Source organism: Aquila chrysaetos, chromosome 13, assembly GCF_900496995.4.
Source record: "Aquila chrysaetos chrysaetos chromosome 13, bAquChr1.4, whole genome shotgun sequence".
NCBI classification, from domain to species: Eukaryota; Metazoa; Chordata; class Aves; order Accipitriformes; family Accipitridae; genus Aquila; species Aquila chrysaetos.
In genome coordinates this window covers 8,378,666-8,396,946 of record NC_044016.1, presented here as the reverse complement: position 1 = coordinate 8,396,946, position 18,281 = coordinate 8,378,666, and the positions used below count along the sequence as shown (strand labels likewise).

The 18,281-nt window shown below is 41.1% G+C and overlaps 1 long non-coding RNA gene across 1 annotated transcript; it reads right to left on the bottom strand.

Moving 5' to 3' along the window:
- Positions 1-638: 638 nt before the first annotated feature.
- On the bottom strand, positions 639-3,741 carry LOC115350401. Its single transcript, XR_003926425.1, has 3 exons — positions 3,622-3,741; positions 1,062-1,174; positions 639-849 (listed from the first exon to the last, which is right to left on the bottom strand). It is a non-coding gene; the product is annotated as an uncharacterized LOC115350401 (long non-coding RNA).
- Positions 3,742-18,281: the final 14,540 nt, after the last annotated feature.

Below are 18,281 nucleotides of genomic sequence, written 5' to 3'. Positions count from 1 at the left end.
TCTCCATTGTCTGACAAAGGTAAAACCAGTTTCACTGTGACATAAAACCATGTTACTCCCCTCCCTCTTTGAAATCACTTTATAATTCCAGGGAACACGAGACTCTGTGGTGATACCAAGTCATCACTCAGCCTCAGACTGGTGTCAAGGCACTGCCTTTCCTTCCCCCCCATCTTATTTTCTGTTCCCTTCCTGCCCCCAACACACACTAATCTTCATCTAGAGTTTATGTTTTGGAAATATAAAAGAAAGAGCATTACTATATTAGCCTCCAAATCAGACAGATTAAGTCTCACAAGATAAAGAGAAGACCCTCTGATGACAGAGCACAAGGATGTATCTGAAGAATAAAAGTATTTGTAGGTTATACATGGAAGCTGCAATATAGGTCTAAGGATGGATCCCCTCCACCAGAGCTTCATGGAGCAGCAGCAAGGACAAGCACAACTCATGAGTGGCACAACTTATCAGCACAGACCTTCTGGGTAGGCCCACAAAAGGGAATGAAATTGCCACTGTCTGGCTGACTGGTGCATGAACACCCCCTTTGGGGGCCCTGCCTTTTCTTCTCACATCTCAAGAAAAGTCTGAAAACAGACACATTTGAAAATAAAAACATTTGAAACTCTTACCTTGAAAAGAGCTGTTAGTGATGTGGCTGCACGGATTGCAGAAGAACAGTGCCAAGAGGTCTGCCCTTGGCCATGCCCCCGGTTGGGTTGAAGCAGGAGTTCGCATTAGGTCAGGAATGGGGTGGGTTTTCGCGGCTAGCCTGGTGGAGCAGGCTCCGCTGCCTCCTGGGAGCACCCCGGTGAGTGGGAAGCACAGAGCAGCCGTAGGATGGAGGACCTCGGGAAGGAAGCACTGGAGTTAGACATAGGAGAGGATGAAGAAGATATAGCACTAACCCATAAGGAACCAGATTTCAGGAGCGTAACTCCTGTCTGTGGCCACTCGTTCTACCAGTGAGGTGAGCAAGGGGCTGGCAACAGGAGCTGTGCTCCAGTGGTGGCATAGGATCACCTGGAGGTTTACCCAAAAGTTGTCAGGTTTATACTTACACAAAGGAAGACTTCTTGCAACTCAGGATTACACTATCGATCCTACAGGAAAGTGTGGAGTGATACAGCACCAGGTCACACAGAGAGGAGCTTGCTGCAGAGGCTGCCGTGTTCTGCAGAGATTTGTCACAGTAGCAGCAACAAGAAAATGTTAATTACAAATCATTTCTTGAGGGCAGCTAAAGACAATTGACACCTCAAACCTCCATCAGACACTGTCTAGGCATTTCACACATCTCCATACACAAGCAGAACACACAGTAACTTCAATACCTCTGTGTTAGAGGGGCCAGCAAGCTTAATCTTTTATGCTTTGCTCTTAACAAGATGTGCTAACAATGAATAACGATAGTAACAAAAGGCACATGATGTCTCTGGCCCGGAAGCAGGTGGTGCCTGCAAAGCTTGTTAGAGCACAAAGCCTGTCTTTGTTTATTGGTTGTAAATTGTTTGAATCTTGGAAAAATCTCTTGAAAAAGATTGAAAAATTTAAAAGTTGTTTCAATAAAATATTTATGCTTTCTCCTTGAGGAAAAAATCACAACAGATCTTTTTTTTCCTGAACATTCAGAAGGTACTTCATAAATATTCAAATCTTTTTTCTCTCCCAAGGACTTGATACTTATGACAATATGTAAACCAATCTCATTATTTCAATGAAAAAATATCTAAATAAAAGTGCTTTAAAGAGTTTTGCAAGTCACTGAATGAGCATTTTGGTGATGTTTATCACTTCTCATAAAAATCGTCTTCCAATCTTTTTTCAATGGTAAAGCTTAAGAAAATGCCACCGTCTCTTTTTTTGCTTTCTTTTCTTTTTTTTTCCCCCCAATATTAGGCAATTTTTTTCATTCATTCCTTTATCAGGCTTCCTGCATTGCCAAGCAGCAACATGGGTTCATTTTCCAAGTACCCACTAGAGGGCTCGTTTCCATAGGGCTGCGGCTGCCCAGCAGGCAAATCTCTTCGTGAGCATCCAAATCCCCGCCAGTCAAACCGTGCCATTACGAACACCCATACGCGTTTGTGGTGGCGTGGAGTATTAATGATTCAGCAACAGCTCAGTTACCCGACGCATATTTATTGCCTGATTTATGGGAGTGAATTATTCCACTCAGGTCTCCAAGCTATTTTACATCTGCAATTAAGATTAACCTCAGAATAAAAGATTGATACAACCCAGCAACAAAGCACAGTTAAACGAGAAAATAAAAAAAGAAGAAAAAGTGAGATATAAATATATATGTCTAAAGCCCACTGAAATAAATGGAAGGCTTTTCTGACAAAATGGGATTTAGTTAAGATTGAGGGAAGGCTTTTCTGACAAAATGGGATTTAGTTAAGATTGAGGGAAGGCTTTTCTGACAAAATGGGATTTAGTTAAGATTGAGGGAGGAGTGAAAATTCACTAAACAGGCAGTAGTTCTTCATCTTGTAAAATCCCCAGTCTCCTTCAAGAAGTGTAAAACACAAAAATTAGTCTCACTGCCTGAGCGTCCATCCTGCAAGGGCATAGAAATTCTGCTTTCTGGAGGTTAAGCAGCCCTTAAGGATCTTGTCCACCTCGCAGCCACACTAATTTGCAACGAATCGCACCTGAATCTCACAAGCTCTCAAACCAGCTGCTGCTCCCGTTGACAGGAGACACCCAAAAAAGCCCAGGGCAGGACCAGGTGCCGGCGGAGCACGCACCCATTACCCACCCCACGCCGTTCTGCCGAGGCAGCTGGGCTGGCTGGTGAGCTGGTACAAACCGGAGTGCCACCGGCAGGCATAAAATCGTGGCAAGTCTCATGTCGGTGTGTGGGTTTATTAAGCTACCCACTTGATGAAATCATGGGTGACTTCAGCTTTCATTTGGGAGAAAGGAGGTTTCTACTGCTGCTGGGGGGGGGGCCAAAAGCAACCGCAAAACCTGAAGCAAGCATATCCTGGAGGCTAAGGGATCCTTCCCCCCTCCCCTGTGACCATGTGCCCTTGCCGGTGCCAAGAGGCAATGGTCCTTCCATACAAGCGTTAAACATCCCGTGCATCCCTGCCCTGCCCAAAGCCCGCCCCGAGAGGTCCCAGGTAGAGGAGGGAGCTGCGAGCCCCTGCTACCAGCAGCACGGTTCGTGCAGCGGGGGTCTTTAGCAAAGCACAAGCTCGCTGGGCACCGGTTGCCTCATTCACCCATGGTGTAGAAGCCCTGCCTTTCTCCTCTCCTCCATTTGTTCTCTTTCTAATGTAAGGTAATGGCCTTTATCCCCTAAGAACCACACTCACAATATAGCCGAGCAGGCAACACTACAAACTGCTAGCAATGAATCACCTCACAACAAAAAAATACCTTTAAAAAATGAGATCAGTGAAAAAGATACGAAGAAAGAAATCAAAGGCAGATAAAAACACATCCCAAAGGATGGGGTCTCTGTGAGAGGTGCGAAACGCCAGACACTCAAAAAAATCTGCTAGCGACTTTGCTACTGTTACCGATTTTTCAGGAATTATGTTCAGAAGCTTTGGTGGAAAGCAGCTGTAAAATGAGACGAATAGACCAGTTGTGAGGACTGAGACTGACCCTTGAGCAGATGACTTCTTGTTTCACAGTACAGTGAGAGGTTGATCTCATTCAGGGCACCAGGGAATGACACAAACGGGAGGCAGGAATGGGCTGAGTGGATGCTGCTGGTGCCCCAGAGGTGACCTCTGTCCTAGGAAGACAAAAAGAGCCTGTGGATGCAGATAGACCAGGGGCTGGTGCCTTCGCTCAAGGTGAGCACTGAATGGGCCTCATTTGCAAAAGCAATGTGTGCCCCAAGGACATACAAGCATTTACAGTGTCCAGAGATTAAGAGACTTCAGGGTATACAATTCATCTTTTACACACAAAGAGCAAATTCTTAAAGGGTTGCTAGCCACCTCGTATGTGAACTCAAACCATAAGGTGGGTGAACCCAACGGCTGCTAGGAAAGGCTGATAGCAGGGGAGTAAACTCTTTATTACCAGACTGCTCTGATAACTTGCACAAATGGGCTCCAGGATCCGTGTCATCTGAATCTGAAAACTGCTGTGTAGGCAGAGGTTTTGTCATGGTGTCTTGCTATTTAGTAGAAAGTGCCCCATTCTTCCTCTGTTTTATTGCTGGTTTTCAGCAAACAATAACTTTTTTTTTTGAGAAAGACTCTGCAACATCAACTTCTAGCTGCAGATCCCTACACCATACTTCCTGGCTATGGTAAAGTAATTCTCCATCATTTCTCAGCATTTATCTAGTCAAGTAAGGAATGCTTTCTGCAAAGGAAATCACTTCCACTTGAAACTGGCCCTGATACTACACTAGAGAAATTTAATGTAGGGAAGTGTCCTGCAGTGGCAGAAAGAGGAACTAAAGGATTGAGCTCCCAGCCTCTATGGAAGCCTCAGCACTATCGGCTCATCCTGCAATCAGAAGACACACGTAACTTGTGTCCAGGACATCCTACCTCTTGCAGGGAAGAGACCGTATCTTACATCTGGCCAGCAATACTTCAACCATCTCCAAAGAAAAACAGATATGTCCATTGTAGATGAGAAAGTGTAATGGAAAATTCTTGCCTATTACAGTTATGAGAGTTATTGAGTTCAAACTGTGTTAATTACCCTCAGTGATCTTCCCTTTAGTTGCCGTACCTCTCACTTCTATTTCAAATGCCTCCAATGTAAAAAATGCATGTGGATGCCTGCATTACAGGCATTGCTATCTTTGTGCTAACTGTTGGTAGCACACAGTGATGATAACAACTAATCTACTATTTTCTAGTTTACAGAACAGAGAAGAAACAAGGACTGTCATGCACATTGGGGAAGAAATGGTAACAAATTAATTTCAACAGACTATAAGAAAAGATTTTCAAAGTAACTTTAAAGGGACTGGGTTTGGTGTGATGGATTGGTCTGGTTTACTTTTTAACTCATAATTGTGTTGGGTCTTTTGAAACAGCCAAGTTTTCTCCTGGCTCGGAGGTAGACAGTCCAAAAGAAGATGAATGTTTGAAAAAATCAATTTTGAAAAAGTTTTTGGAGGAAAGTTTTCAGATGAAAGGAAATGGGATAGCCTTTAACTAATATTTCTTACACCTCTTTCCTTACATAGTTCCCAGACTTTGAAATAATTTTTTTCTACTCTGTCCTGCTTTCTAATACTTACTCCTATACTTGCAATATTTTACCACTTTTACTGTGAAAGAGCTCTAACTTCCTCTGGAAGCTCCTTCTTAAAATTCAGTCTTCCCTGCACATTGGTCTCACCTCCATCGTCACAAACTATGACCCACCAGACATGTTTAATCCTTTGCTAAACAACTCACCTTGGGAAGACTGTCAGTGTTCCAAGGTAGAGACTAAATAAAAACCCTGCCTTCTCAGAAATTAGAATAAGGAAAACAATGACCGTAAAGAAAAAATCTACATCAACAAGGATCATTAGTCTGCTGCAATCAAATCTAAAATACCCATCTTAGGACTGTTTATGTCTTCCAAACTTTAATGACATCATGCAGAAATGTATCTTGAAAATGCTTTTAACTCCACGCCTCATCAGAGTTCAGTGGTTAATGGACAGATATCTGAAAAAAACCCTATCTCCTAAGGCAAAGAGTAAATGTATTCCCTTGGGCTATCTCTTTGAGACAAATATCTAATCTAACAAAGATTACCTTGGCTGATCAATATCTTAAGATTTTCAGACCTGAGATAATTGCAGCATTGCTTTCCTTTCAATAAGAAATGTTTTAACACCACCTCTTTTCAGTATCACCCACTAATAATCATATTGGCTTATTGAATGTTTTATTAAGTAATCTTGTATGCTTCTGTTTGCTAGATGAATATGTGGCACTGTTCATAATACTTCAGATGAACTCCCTAAAGGATATTCTTTCTACTGGAGAAATTTCACTAAATAGGTTTTTTAAATCATATTTTGGGGGAAAGGGAAGTTATGAAAGATCCATACTGTACAAAGATCTTCTTTTCCGTACTTGTTCAAGTCTTGCTGCATACTTCAGCTGAAGGCTGGGTGAAAGGTCACTAGTTTATTCATTATAATTTCCTTGTGTGAGGAAAACTTGTATGAAGAATACTATGAGATACTGTGCCAGTCAGCTGAAAAGAAGCTGCTGAATCTTGTATAATGTAATTAAGTTTCTCTTAATCAGTCTCAAGACCCCTTGACCTATGTATGAACACTAATCAATAACCTATTGTTTAAAAGTAGAATGTTTAGATTATACTTTAACGAAAAATTAATTAGGTTTTGTAATGGATCAAAGAACTGCGTGTGTATTCATTATGCAATGAATAATTATGTTCTCATGATATGGAGAACCAAAACACACAGACATGCAAACAGATAAGTCAACCATAAGAAGAACAAAGAGAAGTAAAACCTTGATGTAAATAATAATGAACAACGCATGCATCAGGAGCTGCCAACAAGAAAAGTTCAACTAAAGGACAAACGATGAAGAAGATGGTACGACCACCAGATGAAGCAAACGACCACCGGAGAGGCTGCGATTTTAGAAGTGGACACCAGATGGCAGCAAGGACCATGAAATAAAAGACCATAACCTGATGATACCATTTTTTCAGAACAGGCGGGTTTATGGAAAATATTTCCAGGAAAATAACATGAATATGTAACAATTTTGTAAATATAACTTGTTTGAGATCATTGTTTCGTTGGAGCACTTGTGTGGACCAACCCCCAGTGCTGCCCAGCGCTGCTCATAAAGAATACCTGCTTAATAGTGTAGTCAGAATGCTGTTAAGTCACATTCCTTCGTTTCAGTTGGCACCCCAGATGGGACCCTCTCTGCTCGGCTGCAGGACCAGTTGAGAACAGGGCTCCCTTGGGTACCCCCAGGGATTGCTCCGGAGGGACTCCTCGCCTCAATCGGATCACTGCGGGAACAGACAAGGACCATCAGAAAAAGGTATTCTTTTGCTTTATTTTGATTGGGGACCGGTCAATTTGAAAACTGTCCGTAATCCACAAGACAAGATCTTCTGTTGGACAGCATATAGCAAGTTGCTAGCACCTTACTGGTATACATTTTGGTGTACTTTGGTACACATTTGGAATTTTGGTTATTTCAGGTTTTGGAATATTTTGGTATACCTTTGGAATTTCGGTAACTTTCGGGTTTGACTTTTGGCTTGGAATTGTGGTGAATGACTTTTGCAATATACGGAACTGATTTTGGTATATTGTTGCTAGTGATAATAGTTATTTATTGCTGTATTAAGAATACCCCAACTGCTCCTTGCATAGAAATTCTGTGTGTACTACAATGGGCAGTCAACAGAGGGGGGGAATTTTAAAGAAAAGCCCATTAGGGTGCATATTAGCCCATTGGAAAGATGCTGGGGGTCCACCAGGTAGAAGCGTAAATAAGAAAACCTTAATAAAATATTGTAATCAGGGGTGGCCTTTGTATAATTTAAGGGATGGAGAGAAGTGGCCTTTTAACGGAACTTTGAACTATAATACTCCGTTGCAATTGATGTTATTTTTGAGAAAAGAAGTGGGATGAGGTTGTATATGCTGATATGTTTTTCACTTTGAGAAGTCATTCTGAATGGCAGAAAGAGTGTGGTATTAATTTGGCCCTGCAGGACCCTCTGGTGTTGGCTTTGGAAAAAGAGCAGAAAAAGAGCAGGAAAAGGGTCAGGGCGAGTTAAAGCGGCGGTGTTCAGCATGTAGTATTGGGGAAAGGTGTTTGAAGGTAAAGGCTCGGGAAAAGGAAGTAGAGGAGAGGATTGAGGATTACGTACCCACTCCCTTAGACCTGTTAGAGGGACTCCCTAATGAGGAAGAGGAACTGAGAAGAGAGGCGGTGGGGGGGGGGGTTTACTCTAATCACTGCCCGGACTCATAGTAAAACGGGTCAGGTTATACAAGCACCACTCACGGAAGCAATGGGACCAGGAGGACCAACTCGACTTAAGGCTCCTTTTAATATGGGTGATTTGGATGCTTGGAAAGAGGTGGTGAAAAGTTATCGGGATGATCCCTTAGGGGTTGGTAAGAGATTTGAATTAATAGTTAAAAATCAAGATCCAGACTGGAAAGATATAGATTTAATGCTGGATGCAATGACAGAAACAGAAAAACAATTGGTCATAAAAACGGCTCGCACCCACGAGCAGGCACAAATTACAGCTGGAGTAATGGGCAGGGGAGTCGGTCAGTATGTTCCTCAAGATAACCCAAATTAGAATCCAAATGATAATGCTCATTATCGAATGTTACAGCAATATCAAGATTGGATAAAATTTGGATTAGAAAATGCAGTCCCCAAAACTGTAAATTGGTCAGCACTGTATGCTGTAAAACAAGGTCAAGCTGAAACCCCCACGGAGTTTCTGGATTGGTTGAGGGCAGCAGTGCGTAAATACACTACTTTAGATCCCTCACCTGATGTGGGGCAGCAACAACTAGTCTAGTTGTTTTTGAGAAAGTCATTTGAGGATGTTAGAAGGAAACTTCAAAAACTTAAAGAGCCGGAGGTGCAGGATTTGGAAAAATTGATTGAGGAAGCATGGAGGATGTACAGAAACAGAGATAATAATGAGCGGAGAAAATTAGGAAGGACAATAGCCACTGCCACCATTGCAGCATTGGAACAACGAAACCAGGGAACCCAGGGACGTCCCTGAGGAAGGGGTAGGGGAGGACCCACAAGGGCTCAAGAGGGATTTCGACCATCCCTAGGAACAGATCAATGTGCATATTGTAAAGAATAAGGACATTGGAAAAAATATTGCCCCAAATTAAGGAAAACTAAACAAGTGATGGAGGCAGTGACTGAGTGACAGGACCTGGGGAATCTACCCTAGCGGAACCACTGGTTAGAATAAAGCTAGGGAAACAGAGTAAAGAGGTTGAATTTTTAGTAGACAGGGGGGCCTTCTACTCTGTATTAAATCAAAAACTTATACCCGTGGACAGGGATTTTGTTAATGTAGTAGGAGCTACTGACCAATCAGAAAAGGCTTACTTCTTGCAACCAATTGAATTTAAATTGGGAAAACAAATGGGGATACACAAATTTTTATATATGCCTGAATCTCTGAAATCTCTACTTGGACGAGATCTACTTGAACAATTGGAGGCAGAAATAACGTTTAAAGAGGGAAGAATGGAATTGAAAGTCAAATAAAAACAATTAATCGAAATTTTGTGTTTGGCTCTAATACAACCTGAAAAGAAAATTCAAACACCTCTAGAAATTGTGGAAATCTTGAATCAGGTATGTCCAGAGGTAGGGACATCAGGAATACCTGGCAGGGCGATAAATGCAATGCCAGTAAAAGTAGAGTTAAAAATCGGGGCCAAGCCAGTAAGAATAAAACAATATCCTCTCAAATTAGAAGATCGTAAGGGGATAAAGGAAATAATTGACAACTTTTTGCAATTTGGATTACTTATAGAATGTGAATCAGACTATAACACTCCTATTTTGCCTGTGAAAAAGCCTGATGGCAAAAGTTATTGATTGGTGCAGGATTTAAGAGCGATAAACAAAATTGTAGAAGATAGACACCTGGTGGTAGCAAATCTATATACTTTGTTAACAAAGCTAAGAAACAATCAAACATAGTTTACTGTACTGGCTTTAAAGGATGCCTTTTTCTGTTTAGCTTTAGCTAAAGAAAGTCAAAAGCTGTTTGCTTTTGAATGGCAAAATCCAGAAACTGGAAGAAAAACCCAGCTAACCTGGATGGTGTTACCTCAGGGTTTTAAGAACAGTCCTACAATTTTTGGCAATCAGTTAGCTCGAGAACTTGAAACCTGGGATCCCCCATCGAAGGAGGAAACTCTGTTACAATATGTAGATGACCTTTTAATTGCCACCAAAACAAGGGAAGATTGCATACAATGGACTATAAGTTTTACTTAACTTTTTGGGTTCAAGTGGATATCGAGTCTCTCAACAGAAGGCTCAGTTGATCCAGCCACAAGTGATTTATCTTAGATTCGAGATTTCGGGAAGAGAGAGGGAACTTGGAGTGGAACAAAAAGAAGCAATCTGCCACACACCCAGGCCCAGGATGGTAAAGGAACTCAGGACATTCCTTGGCATGACAGGTTGGTGCCGATTATAGATATATAATTATGGACTCTTAGTAAAACCATTATATCAGCTGTTAAAAGAAGACTCTCCAATTTTAATATGGACTAGGGAGGCCAAACAAGCATTTGAACAGCTCAAGAAAGAACTTATGAGGGCTCCAGCTTTGGGACTCCCTGATGTTTCAAAACCATTTGGGTTGTTTTCACGTGAAAAGCAAGGCATAGCCTTGGGGATTCTTGCCCAACAACTGGGACCTTAAAAAAGAGCAGTTGCTTACTTCTCCAAGCAGTTGAATCAAGTGAGCAAAGCTGGCCTGGATGGCTGCAGGCAGTTGCAGCAGTCGTTCTCAACATCCAGAAGGCTAGCAAATTTACCCTGGGGCAGAGAATGACTGTGCTAGTATCTCATTCTGTTTCCGCTGTTTTGGAACAAAAAGGGAACCATTGGCTCTCTCCTTCGCGATTTTTAAAATATCAAGCTATATTAGTGGAACAGGATGATGTCAATATAGTAATAACTAACATTGTGAACCCAACATCTTTTCTCAGTGGAGATACCTCAGAGCCTGTGACACATGACTGTCTGGAGACGATGGAAACCGTCTACTCCAGCCAACCAGATCTGAAGGAGGAACCTTTTGAAGATGCTGAGGAATCACGGTTCATGGATGGAAGCAGTTTTGTAAAACAAGGAAACCGTAAAGCTGGGTATGCTGTGACCACTACCCACGAGGTGATTGAAGCCGAATCATTACCTGCAGGAACATCAGCACAAAAGGCGGAGATAATAGCTCTAACCAGAGCCTTAGAATTGGCCAGAGGGAAGAGGATCAACATATGGATTGATTCCAAATATGCCTTTGGGGTGTTACATGCCCATGGCGTAATTTGGAAAGAACAAGGACTGCTTACAGCACAAGAAAAACAAATAAAACATGCTGAAGAAATTTTACAACTTTTAGAAGCTGTAAAATTGCCACAGAAAGTGGCTGTAATGCACTGTAGAGGACATCAAAAAGGTAACACTGAACAGGAAATTGGAAATAAATTGGCAGACCATGAAGCCAAACAGGCTGCAGAACAAGCTGAAGCTAGAACACTGACTTTGATTCCAGACGGTAAACTTCAAACTCTAAATTTAGAATCAGAATCTGTGAACTATTCTGAAGAGGATAGGGATTTGATTAACAGTTTAGGAGGAAAAGAACAAACAGATGGGTGGGTATATATGCCTGATGGACATATTATAATACCCTTTAGTATTTTATGGAAACTAATTACAGAGGAACATAATAAAACTCACTGGGGAGCTGATGCTCTATACAAATATTTGAATGAAAGGTTGATAGGTTGTAACCTATACATGACAGTTAAAGTCACCCAGCAATGTGAACTTTGCTTAAGGAATAATCCTAACACAACAAATAGAACAAGAATTGAGACAATTGGAAAAGGTAACATCCCAGGACAACAATGGCAAGTGGACTTCTCTGAACTCCCAAAAAAAGGGGGGTATCAGCATTTGTTAATACTAACAGATACTTTTGCAGGTTGGCCAAAAGCTTTCCCCTGCAGAACAAACAAAGCAAGAGAAGTTACACGAGTGTTGTTAAACAACATAACACCTCAATTTGGAATACCGGCGGTAATATCGTTGGATAGAGATACTCATTTTTGTGCACAAGTAGTGCAACAGGTCAGTAAAATACTAAAAATTAATTGGCAATTACACACTCCTCATCAACCACAGGCAAGTGGACAAGTTGAAAAGATGAATCATCTGATAAAACAACAATTGGCTAAAATTTGTCAGGAAGCCGACTTATATTGGTACCAAGAACTTCCTCTTACTTTGCTTAGAATAAGAGTTAAACCAAGACCTAAGGAAAATTTAAGTCTGTTCAAGATTTTGTATGGTAGACCTTATCAAACCCAATACCAAGGGGAAGATTTGAACCAATTAGGCAAAGGATCTCTACAGAAATACATCATGGCATTAGGAAACCAATTAAGCAACATCAACAAAATAGTTGTGGGAACTAGGGTTAAGGGCTTAGATCAGACAATTCACCCTTTTAAACCAGGAGATTGGGTGTATATTAAAGCTTTTTCAGGTCAACTGCTGGAGGAGAGATGGAATGGACCATTCCAGGTACTGCTGATGACCTTCACTGCAATCAAAATTGGAGAACAACCCGCTTGGATTCACTAATCCCGAATGAAGAAAGCACCTGAAAAGCAATGGATGTTGGAACCCGTGGGACCAACAACATTAAGATTTTCCTGACACTTGTGACTATGATGAGTATATTAACCTTAACCAATACCTTCACCCCAAACTGGCCCTTAACAACAGGAAATCTTTCCTCTTCGATATCAAATGATACATTGTGGTGGTGTGGTTTTGATGATCTCATTCTCCCCCACAGTTAGGTAACAGCGAATGGAACTAATTGGAAATGGTACTGGCCTTTAGCAACCGACATCAACATCCCAAGATCACAGTTCCAAGGATGCTGGTTTTTGAAAAACTCTACTTTAACCTCATTACAAATTTATACCAATATTGCCATAGAGTGTTGCTCAGGAAACGGGGTCCCGGATTTAATGAAACCCAATGGTACACCATGGCATAATGTTACTAAAAGCAACCCTTTACTAATAAATTCTTTTAACTCTACTTGGGAATCTATATTTTGTCATGATACAAACCTTACATGCTCTGAAATGATTACTTTATTAAACTTAAGTCCTATTGTCAGAACTGAACAAGTTCAAACATTACCTTTGACATATATCAATGTAGCTCAACAATGCCAAAAGCATATTTTGCAATTCAATATCACATTTCTTACAACGCCACCCTGTAGAGTTAGAAAGCATGATATGATACCCTTCTGGGAGGTGTTGGAACTGGTGTTGGATTGTTGAATTTGGTAGATTTAGAAACGATTAGAAATAAAATTAGTCGAACTGGACATGATGTAGGACAATTCATCCGAATACAGGCTGATTGGATGCCTACAGCTTTAATCCCACAATTCTTGACCCTAAATTATGACAAGATTTTGCAATTGTTTAACAGACCATAAGTACCTCTATGCAAATTGAAAAAAATATTTCTAGTCTGTTTAATTGGACAGTCCGTATTATGCAGACCATATACCAAATTCAACAGAACGATAGGGTAGAATCATATCTGATGAGCAATAATGAATGGATGTGAAGGCAATTATTAGGAAAATGGATTAATGGGGACCATTGACTCAAACCCTACCCACAATACCTAAAATGCATAGATGATTGGTGCATAGGTAAAGTCATTTATTACAACGTGACCAAATCTGAAATAATGTGTAGATTTATAACCCTGCCCTCACTGTTTCTGCATGAATATTGGATTCCCCAATTTCAAGGAAATTTTATAGACACGCAAAATAAGACACACAAGGTAACTCTGTGTGAGTCTACCATAGATGGAATGGTTTGTAGTCAACAGTCTGCGCAACAGGTATCCTGCTTTTTAGAACAAACAATTAATGTGTGCAAATGGACAATCTTGCCAATCACGGAATTAGAAATGTTTATTGAGGTTAATGCTAGGCACGTGTGCTTTGTAACAAATGACAAAAGAAGTGTAAAGGAATTTGGATTGCCAACACTGTTTATAGGATGTCTGAGAAACATGACCTATCTGTTTTGGAAAAACACTACCTACACTTTCATTGCTACGACAGAAGAACAGCTAGCTTTGTTTTGGCGTTATGAATCCCTGAATGTAAGTAAAGTTGGAATTTCATTGGAGAAGCTAAACCAGATTTTGAATGAGATAAAACAGTTTAAAGATTATGTACAAAAATGAAATAATCCTTAGTGAAAACTATCATAACACAAAATGAATTAAAAGAATTTTCCGGACAAATTGAATCAGAAACAGTTCATCATTGGTGGGATGTTTTTGTAGGTTACTCTCCATCAGCCACAAAGGTACCAGATGTACTGATCCATCCTTTACTTGTGTTATTGATAATAATTCTAGTCCTGACAATAGTGAATTTTATCTTCTGGTGCAAATTAAGAACCTTAACTAAAAGAATTTGGGCATTACCCACAATAGTCAAACATGAACAATATGAACTTTTGCAAAAGAATTTGCAAGCATATTGAAAAGGGGGGGGGGGTTGAAGAGAAGCTGCTGAATCTTGTATAATGTAATTAAGTTTCTCTTAATCAGTCCCAAGACCCCTTGACCTATGTATGAACACTAATCAATAACCTATTGTTTAAAAGTAGAATGTTTAGATTATACTTTAACGAAAAATTAATTAGGTTTTGTAATGGATCAAAGAACTGCGTGTGTATTCATTATGCAATGAAATTTATGTTCTCATGATATGGAGAACCAAAACCCACAGATGTGCAAACAGATAAGTCAATCATAAGAAGAACAAAGAGAAGTAAAACCTTGATGTAAATAATAATGAACAACGCATGCATCAGGAGCTGCCAACAAGAAAAGTTCAACTAAAGGACAAACGATGAAGAAGATGGTACGACCACCAGATGAAGCAAACGACAACCGGAGAGGCTGCGATTTTAGAAGTGGACACCAGATGGCAGCAAGGACCATGAAATAAAAGACCATAACCTGATGATACCATTTTTTTTAGAATAGGCGGGTTTATGGAAAATATTTCCAGGAAAATAACATGAATATGTAACAATTTTGTAAATATAATTTGTTTGAGATCATTGTTTCGTTGGAGCACTTGTGGTGGACTAACCGCCAGTGCTGCCCAGCGCTGCTCATAAAGAATACCTGCTTAATAGTATAGTCAGAATGCTGTTAAGTCACGTTTCTTCGTTTCACAGCTTACAGTCAACAAGCATGGCACGTCTCCACCCCTATGCTGTTTAATCTGCTTTTATCCAACAACATCTTGAAACATTTGGATTTATTACTTTGGGATTGTTTGTACTGAGCACACATAAGTGCTGTTATTTTGGGAGGTGGTCTTAGCACACATTAACCTGTCCGTGATTTGACGGGTTCTCCCTCAAATACTGACTTGAACTAAAGGTTGAGTGAGGAGTCCAGCAAGAGGTCCCTCCCACATCTAAAAACCCATATAGCTGGCTCCTGATCCCCAGGACAGTGATTTATGACTCCCTGTCGGGACTTCAATGAACCTGGATCTTCAACAGACTTTGAATTTGACTAGCGTTAGCAAAGACCTGACTTACTTTGGCTTTGCAGGGGGAGCTTACCTGGAGCTAAAGTTCTGCAGATGGCAATGCGACGGAGGTGACAATTTGGCCTGCAGCACCTTTAATAAAGAGATGAAAATGAAGAGCAAGGAGGAAATATTACGAGGCTATGCCCCTCCTGGCAGAGGGACAGCAGCTAACATGGTCCCAGGTACCTCACAACCTGCTCCTCACTGCAGCTCCTCCTGTGCACGGCTGGAGGAACAGCCCTGGCAGTCAACAGCACGGCATTGCAAGTCTCACGCTGTGTGAGGTTAACGTGTAAGGATATAGAACCACGAGTGTATTTAGGACTGGCAATGAGGAGAGAAAATGCTAGTTTTAAACAAGAGCAGGATGCTTTTGTTCGCAAAACATTGGTAGTTAAAAAATGTAGACTCCCCTGAAGCCATTCTCACAGCTGCTTTTCAGAGACTCCCTCTTTCTTCCAAAAGAGGAAAGCCCCAATGCTTAGGAAGACATGGATCGGTGGCAAAATGGGGCTTCACTGGCAGCATGATTCATCTCACCTTTGACCACCACTTTCTGTCTTTTCTATGAATCATTATTACTAATTATTAGTGACTCAGGAACCAACCCTCTGTTGATACCAAAGGTACACGAGTCATCCTAAACTTTTACTTCAACCATGATCCAGTGTCTAATAAGCTCACTAGGATTTAAAAACTATTGCACTTCAGATTAGACTTCTTACTGAGACTTCAAGATACCATGGCACAGACTTTCACCTGATTTATTCCAGCATGAACCAGGATTAATTCCATTTGCAACACCAATATGAAGCCAGTGCAAGTGAAAGATTTAACTCAGTACAATATTTATCAGGCTTGCACTTCTGGCTTATGTCAAGGCAAAGAGAGAAACAGCTAGAGCCAGACTCCTACATCATGGCTCAGGAGATTAAGCTGATCTTCAAACCTAAAGGTGAAGAAGGCTGGCAGCCCTGACTCTTCCCACCTTTTAGTATGATTTCCCACCTAATTTTTCTATTTTACTGACATCTTACCTTCCCCTGAGGGATTTTGTATATAGGTGTGTTGTGGTTTTAACCCCAGCCAGCAACTAAGCACCATGCAGCTGCTCGCTCACTTCCCCCCCCCCCCCACCCAGTGAGATGGGGGAGAGAATCAGAAAAAAAAAAGGTAAAACTCGTGGGTTGAGATAAGAACAGTCTAATAGGACAGAAAGGAAGAAAATAATAATGATTATAATAATAATAATAAAATGACAATAATAATAATAAAATAACCGGAATATATAAAACAAGTGATACACAATGCAATTGCTCATCACTTGCCAAACGATGCCCAATTAGTTCCTGAGCAGTGATCACCCCCCAGGCCAACTCCCCCCCCCAGTTTATATACTGGGCATGACGTCACATGGTATGGAATACCCCTTTGGCCAGTTTGGGACAGCTCTCCTGGCTGTGTCCCCTCCCAACTTCTTGTGCCCCTCCAGCCTTCTTGCTGGCTGGGCATGAGAAGCTGAAAAATACTTGACTTAGTCTAAACACTACTTAGCAACAACTGAAAACATCAGTGTGTTATCAACATTCTTCTCATACTAAATCCAAAACACGGCACTATACCAGCTACTAAGAAGAAAATTAACTCTATCCCAGCCAAAACCAGGACAAGCTGTGGGATGGGGAGGAGGGATATCAGTCACATTCCACTCCCCAAAAATAAACCCAAAGTCTAAGCAGGCTGCTTTAAATGCCTTAAAGTGAGCACCAAATTGGACCCTGACTGGAGGGTGGCAGGCCATGTGGTGAAGCGGATTCTTTCCTTGTTTGGCAGAGGCGTATTTAGCACCACCCTACAAAAACAAGGTTGTTGGGAGTTGTGACATGACAAGTCTTGCTCCCAGGCAGGGGAGGCTGTCACTGTGGATTCCCACCTACAATGCCAGCATGTTCCTTGAGCTTATTGGTGAATCTAAAAACATGTATATACTGCTCACACTGACCAAGGCTGTAACTGTCAAAGTTGTGAACCCAACACTTAGAAGACCGTGACTAGATGAACTTAGAAGAGAGAAGGTGAGAGGAGGTAACTGGGAACAGGATGGGGAAACTGCAGAGGACACAAGACTTGCTGGTCAAACAGACATAAAAAAACCAGAGGAATGAAGACTAGCTCCTGATGGTGGAGATGTGAAAGAAAATAAAGAGAAAACCAAAAAGGAACAAGGATGGAAATATTGTTGGCAAGAGTGTGTGTCCAACAGGCATGTTCATTGCCTGTCTGTGAAACTCGCAATCAAAAAAAACCTTCACCCTACTGAAGTGCTGGCACACATGGAGGGTCTCTGCTTGAGTCAGAGGTCACCTCACTGCTGTGCTCCCATTTGTGCCTCCAGACCCCTGAGGGCACTGCCATTTCTGTTTGTTCCTATGTAAACTAAGAAAAACCCTAGGAAATCATATACTAAAGGTAAGTTAAAAGAAGAAGAAAAGTGTTTGAAAAAGACAAGCATTCAGCAGTTAGAGCTTGAAAAGATGAGTAAGAAAGAAAGCCTGAGTACCTGGGGATGAGGGGGAATCTATTACATCAACTGCAGAAGGACAAATACATCAGATCCCATATGTTGTGTTATTTTCTGCTTATTTGCATCAGGCCGACAGATGCATGTGTAACCAAAGACATCACTAAGATAACAGGGATATCATAACCCATTCTGATTTTTTCCACTGAATAAAAGCTAAAGTGTGGTTCAGTTTACATTGTTAGCTTATTTCATTCTGAGATGCAAGTGTCTGACTGAAACCGTACAGCAAGTATAGGGCAGCTCATAGGGTCGTGGCTTTTAGGTACCACGCAAGACTGCCAGGGAATTACCACGTAAA